Source organism: Anomaloglossus baeobatrachus, chromosome 3, assembly GCF_048569485.1.
Source record: "Anomaloglossus baeobatrachus isolate aAnoBae1 chromosome 3, aAnoBae1.hap1, whole genome shotgun sequence".
NCBI lineage: Eukaryota > Metazoa > Chordata > Amphibia > Anura > Aromobatidae > Anomaloglossus > Anomaloglossus baeobatrachus.
In genome coordinates, this window is record NC_134355.1 from 350,873,792 (window position 1) to 350,880,533 (window position 6,742).

Consider the following 6,742-nt stretch of genomic DNA (forward strand, 5'->3'; position numbering starts at 1 on the left):
GCCGAGGGTCCTGCACCCCAACTTGCGCTGGCACTGTGGGAACGGTTAGGCTCGACCTCAGCTACCATCTCCTTTTGTCACAACATCTCCACCGGCTGCCTCTGTCTCTCACCCTCTTTCAGTCTCACTCCTGCAGACCCAGCGCAATGTTGTGGCCCCTGGCCCTGGGACTATCTTCACCTGTCTCCCGTTCCAGGGCCAGCCTGTTAAACGCTGCTCCCTCAAGGATGTCTGTTCTGTTCTCTGTCTTGGGATGTTCTCTGACTAAAAAGTGAAACTGCTTGTCTTTTTTACTCATTGAGAACGGCCCCCACTTCAGGAATGACTCAGCAGTGCTGCGGGATTTCCCCAGCCTAGTTTCCTGTGTGTGGTGACTGGCTCACTATCTGGGTGTTTTATGTAAGTTATGATTTAGTGTAAGTGAAACAAACCAGTGATTAACCTCTTCTCACCCGGGAGAAAATTATACTCTTAAAACAGATGCAATACTCTATGGTGACTGAAGCCCCAGGGGTGCCACACATGCACATATTCATAGTTATGTGATAATTGCTGGAACCAGCAGAGCCTAACCATATATATTAAATAATTTGTCTGTCTGGTACCTGATAGTATACGATAAGATACTGATTGTTGGAGGTCTGACCACTTGGGCCCCTTGAGAACAGGACTTTGCAGCTCAGTCATGAATGGATTGGACATGTTCATTCTTGACCTGCTCTATTCATTGTATATGGAACTGATGTAAATAGCCAAGCATAGCGCTCAACAGTTCCATAGCTAATCAATTGAGCAGAGGCCAAGTATGCACAACTGCACAACTCTGTTCTATTCAGGATGGCACTGCAGATCCCAGCTCTCGGAATCTCTGGGGGCCAAGTGGCAGGATCTCCAGTGACCAGCAAGTTATCCCTATGCTATGGATCGAAGAAAACTTGATTTTTTTTGCTGTATAACCCCTTAAAGAGGTTAATGCTTTAATTCTTTACAATTACAGTGTCATACATGAGCCAAAAACTAATATGCACATACACACATGTACATATAAACACATATACACATAAATATACACACAACCACACATCCAAACATACACATATAAATACACACACATACATACATACATACACACATAGATTAATCTTCTCTGATAGAAATAATATTCAGGCTCTTTACTCAGCAGATCCTATATATAATTCTCTCCCCCATCCCAGGATAGATGTAGAGGAGGTTGACCACATTGCTTAGAGATCAGCTGAAAAGGTCTATAGAAACCACCGTGGAGAAGGTGACAAAGCATAGACAGGATCAATAAAAGGTCTCTGCTCCTGCCGTGCTGTCCGTGCTGTGTGGACATCTATTTATAATATTGCCCTGTTTATTCAGAAAAATAAAATAAATTAAAGAATTAAAAATTAGAATAAAATAAACCTGTTAGTAGTCATGAATCACCATGCCTGGATGTGACAGATAATAATAGAAAATCAATTTGCTGAAAAAAATTGTAAAAAAATATCAATAAAACACCTCGTATTCACTATTTAGTCTGCCAGGTTCCAGAGTCTTGAGTGTATGAATCCAAAAGGATTCTCTCTTCTTAAGTTTTTGTACCCGGTTACCCCCTCTTCTGCTAATGGCTACATGTTTGATGACCTGAAACCTGAGTTGCGCTATGGTGTGTTTGTGTTGAATGAAGTGCGCAGGTATCGGTAACAATGTCTGTCTACATCTAATGGTGGACTTGTGTTTGATGATGCAGTGTGGATATGCAGCGTGGTTTCACCAACGTATCTGAGATCGCACGGGCACCTTATTATATAGACTACAAAAGATGAATCATATATAAATGCGCTATCCATGGGGAAGATTCTTCCAGTACGAGGTGACTTGAAACTGTCACCTTTGGTCATATTTGAGCCATGCATACAGTGCAAGCAAGGGAAATTGCCATTGCGAGTGGGAGTGAGGGTACTTTGTGTTAGAGTTTTTGTTAGAGGAGCTAATATCCACTCGTACCAATTGGTCTCTGAGATTTTGGGGCCTTTTATGACAGAATAAAGGTGGTGTAAGAAATTCAGGTATTCCAGGGTAGGCCTCTGCAAGGATGCTCCAATGTCTGTTTATAGTATTCCTAATGAGAGGATGGAAGGGGCGAAAGGTGCTAATGAAAGGAATGCGCATGGTGTCACTTCTCGCATGTGATGTGGTAATACTGGAAGGTGTTGATAGAGACGGGGGGGGGGGTAACCTCGGGCTTGGAATTTATCGCTCATTTCTTTATGTCTGATGGACCACTGTGTAGGATCGGACACTATTCTCTCGATTCTTTTGTGCTGTGATTTGGGAAGAAGTTGTTTAATGTGCCTGAGGTGACAACTGGAGTAAGCTGTTCCGGTCTGTCGGTTTGGTGTAAAGGTCTGTCCATAGGGTGCCAGCAGATGTGAGATGAACCATGGTATCTAGTAAATTAATCCGATTGTTGTCATGATTGATAGTGGAAGAAAGATTTGGGAGAACCCTATTAAGATGCTGGAAAGATAGGTCTAGTGTATCATGAGTGCCATGCCAGATAATGAAGATATCATCTATGTATGTTTTCTAGCGAAGTACATGTGTGATAAGTGGATGGGTATATACAAATCTTTCTTCAAAGTGAGCCATAAAGACATTTGCGTAAGGGGGCGCTACGTTCAAACCTATCGCTGTACGCCAGCACTGTATGTAATATTCGTCTTCAAATAGGAAAATTTCACTTCAAGTACAATATTTAAGATGTCATGCAAATGATCTTTTGTTGAGCGGTCATTACTTCTAGAGTCCAAAAACCATTGAACCGCGTCTATACCCTGTGAATGTTCAATGCTGGTGTACAGACTGTTCACGTAAAAAGTAACTAGGATGATATTAGTGGGCAATGTGTCTAATGATCTAAGCTGGTGGAGGAAGTCAGAGGTATCCTTCAAATATGACAAAATTAGTGGAATAAGTGGAGTTAAGATTTTTTTGAGTACTATGGAAAGTGGTGAAAGAAGAGAGTCTGTGGAAGCTACGATAGATCTGCCTGGTGGATATTGTAGATTTTCATGTACTTTGGGAAGCGTTTAGAAAACTGGAGTGATGGGGTTATTATTAATCAAGAATTCAGCTAGTTTTTTGTCTACATTGCCCTTTTTTGCATAAAAATCAACTGTCTCATGGATTTAAATTCTCAGAGAAGGGGACAGATCCCTAGGTACAGGACAGTAGGTGGTCTGATCGTTGAGTTGTCCTCATATTTCTGCTACATAATAAGACTTATCTAGAACCACGATCACTCTCCCTTTGTCCGCGGGTTTGATAATGATCAGTTTATTCTCTTTTAGGCCTGCGCCACACATCCGTGCCTCCGGTACGTTTTTGGCATTTTTTACACGTACCGGAGACACGTGCTGATGTTGACACAGTATTTTTAATATAAAAAGCCTCACGTCAGTGTTTGCGCACGGAGCGTGTGTCCGTTCCGTGCGTACGTTTGAGCGTGCCGAAAAAGCGCTGACATGTCCGTTTTCCACCGGCATAACGTCCTCACGGATCCATTAAATCCTATGGGTCCGTGTTTACACGTACGTGATACGGATGGCCTCCGTATGCTATCCGTGTGGTCCGTGTCCGTGTTTTCATTAGAAAGGTTGTTACAATCTCAAATACTTTCAGGTGGCGTAGCTAACATATTTTTTTTGCACAAAACTAACTATGCATTTGCAGAAGGAGTGAGCAAGCAAGCAGTTGTAGTTCTGTGTATTGAAAGATATATTTTGAGCACAATTTCGGCTTCGAAATATAATAATGGCACCACGGGTGGACACGGAGAAACTGATAACAGCTGTCGAGACTCACCCACCATTATGGGATACACGTGTTGATGGTTACCATGACCGACTGACAGTTGACCGCCATTGGAATCAAGTAGCTGAGGAAGTGTACCCCAATAATGCATGGGCTAGATGTTCGCCTGCAAAGCGTGCTAAATATGGTAAGTTGTTGTATGTTTTTATATTTATTTATTTAATATATATATTAGGATTTTTCAAATAATTACAAACTGTGAATGTTTTGTTATAGTTATGTTGTCTTTTAGTTAAAAAATCTTTGTGAAGAATTGGTATATGTACTACTCTATATATTGAGTTCATGTTAAATTTTTAAAAAGTTAACCAAACATTTCATAACTAACAAAAATCAAAGTATACTTATTTTTGTAATCTGACTTTGAATTCTTCATGAAGTTAATTAATTAACTGATTAAACTGTCATGTGTTTTTAAATTCCCTGTTTTATTAGTCTAATTTCAGTATCACAATTTCAATTCATGTTTTTTTATTTTTAATATTTTTTTTTAATTTAGTTAAATAACATTTCAATATCATGACCTACATGAATAAAATAATATTTCTAATAATTTTTTGCCAAATGATATTGCTCTAAAAAAAAAAAGGAAAATTTAAATATATATGACAATTACTTCAAAGATAATTTATCAGAAATATTATTTTGTTATGTGTGAATGTCTAAAAATGCTTTTGAATGAAGAATATATAAAAAAATGTTTTTTCCTCAAAAGTATTTGGCCAACATTATTTTGTTAAATTGTATATTACATTTAGCAAACATTATTTTAATTAATGTGTGCAGATTTATGGTGAATGTTGCAAGTGACATATTTATTTAACCCCTTCACCCCCGGCCACTAAAACACCCTAATGACCGGGCCATTTTTTGCAATTCTGACCAGTGTCACTTTGACAGGTTATAACTCTGGGACGCTTCAACGGATCCTGGCAATTCTGAGATTGTTTTTTCGTGACATATTGTACTTCATGTCAGTGGTAAATTTAGGCCGATATTTTTTGCGTTTATTTGTGAAAATTTAGGAAATTTGGCGAAAATTTTGAAAATTTCGCAATTTTCAAACTTTGAAAATTTATGCCCATAAATCTGAGAAATATGTCACACAAAATAGTTACTAAATAACATTTCCCACTTGTCTACTTTACATCAGCGCAATTTTCGAAACAAATTTTTTTTTCGTTAGGAAGTTAGAAGGGGTCAAAGTTCATCAGCAATTTCTCATTTTTCCAACAAAATTTAGAAAATAATTTTTTTTAGGGACCACATCACATTTGAGGTGACTTTGAGAGGCCGAGGTGACAGAAAATACCCAAAAGTGACCCCATTCTAAAAACTGCACCCCTCACTCTGCTCAAAACCACATCCAAAAAGTTTATTAACCCTTTAGGTGCTTCACAGGAACCAAAGCAATGTGGAAGGAAAAAATGAAAATTTTACTTTTTAACACAAAAATGTTACTTTAGCCATAAAATTTTCATTTTCACAAGGGAGAAAAGAGAAAGTGCACCCTACAATTTATTGTGCATTTTCTCCTGAGTACGCCGATACCCCATATGTGGTAAAAATCAATTGTTTGGGTGCACAGCGGAGCTCGGAAGGGAAGGAGCGCCATTTGAATTTTTGAACGCAAAATTAGCTGCACTCATTAGCGGACGCCATGTCGGGTTTGAAGACCCCCTGAGGTGCCTAAACAATGGAGCTCCCCCACAAGTGACCCCATTTTGGAAACTAGAGCCCTCAAATATTTTTTCTAGATGTTTGATGAGCACTTTGAACACCTGGGGGCTTCACAGAAGTTTATAACGTTGAGCCGTGAAAAGAAAAAATTTTTTTTTTACCACAAAACTGTTGCTTCAACTAGGTAGCTTTTTTTTCACAAGGGTATTGGGAAAAAATGCAACATAAAATATATTGTCCATTTTCTCCTGAGTACGCAGATACCTCATATGTGGTGGAAATCAAATGTTTGGACACACGGCAGTGCTTGGAATGCAAGGAGCGCCATTTGAATTATTGAACGCAAAATTAGCTGCACTAATTAGCGGACGCCATGTCGGGTTTGAAGACCCCCTGAGGTGCCTAAACAATGGAGCTCCTCCACAAGTGACCCCATTTTGGAAACTAGAGCCCTCAAATATTTTTTCTAGATGTTTGATGAGCACTTTGAACACCTGGGGGCTTCACAGAAGTTTATAACGTTGAGCCGTGAAAAGAAAAAAATTTTTTTTTACCACAAAACTGTTGCTTCAACTAGGTAGCTTTTTTTTTCACAAGGGTATTGGGAAAAAATGCAACATAAAATATATTGTCCATTTTCTCCTGAGTACGCAGATACCTCATATGTGGTGGAAATCAAATGTTTGGACACACGGCAGTGCTCGGAATGCAAGGAGCGCCATTTGAATTTTTGAACGCAAAATTAGCTGCACTAATTAGCGGACGCCATGTCGGGTTTGAAGACCCCCTGAGGTGCCTAAACAATGGAGCTACCCCACAAGTGACCCCATTTTGGAAACTAGAGCCCTCAAATATTTTTTCTAGATGTTTGATGAGCACTTTGAACACCTGGGGGCTTCACAGAAGTTTATAACGTTGAGCCGTGAAAAGAAAAAAATTTTTTTTTACCACAAAACTGTTGCTTCAACTAGGTAGCTTTTTTTTTCACAAGGGTATCGGGAAAAAATGCAACATAAAATGTATTGTCCATTTTCTCCTGAGTACGCAGATACCTCATATGTGGTGGAAATCAAATGTTTGGACACACGGCAGTGTTCGGAAGGCAAGGAGCGCCATTTAAATGCAAAATTAGCTGCACTAATTAGCGGACGCCATGTCGGGTTTGAAGACCCCCTGA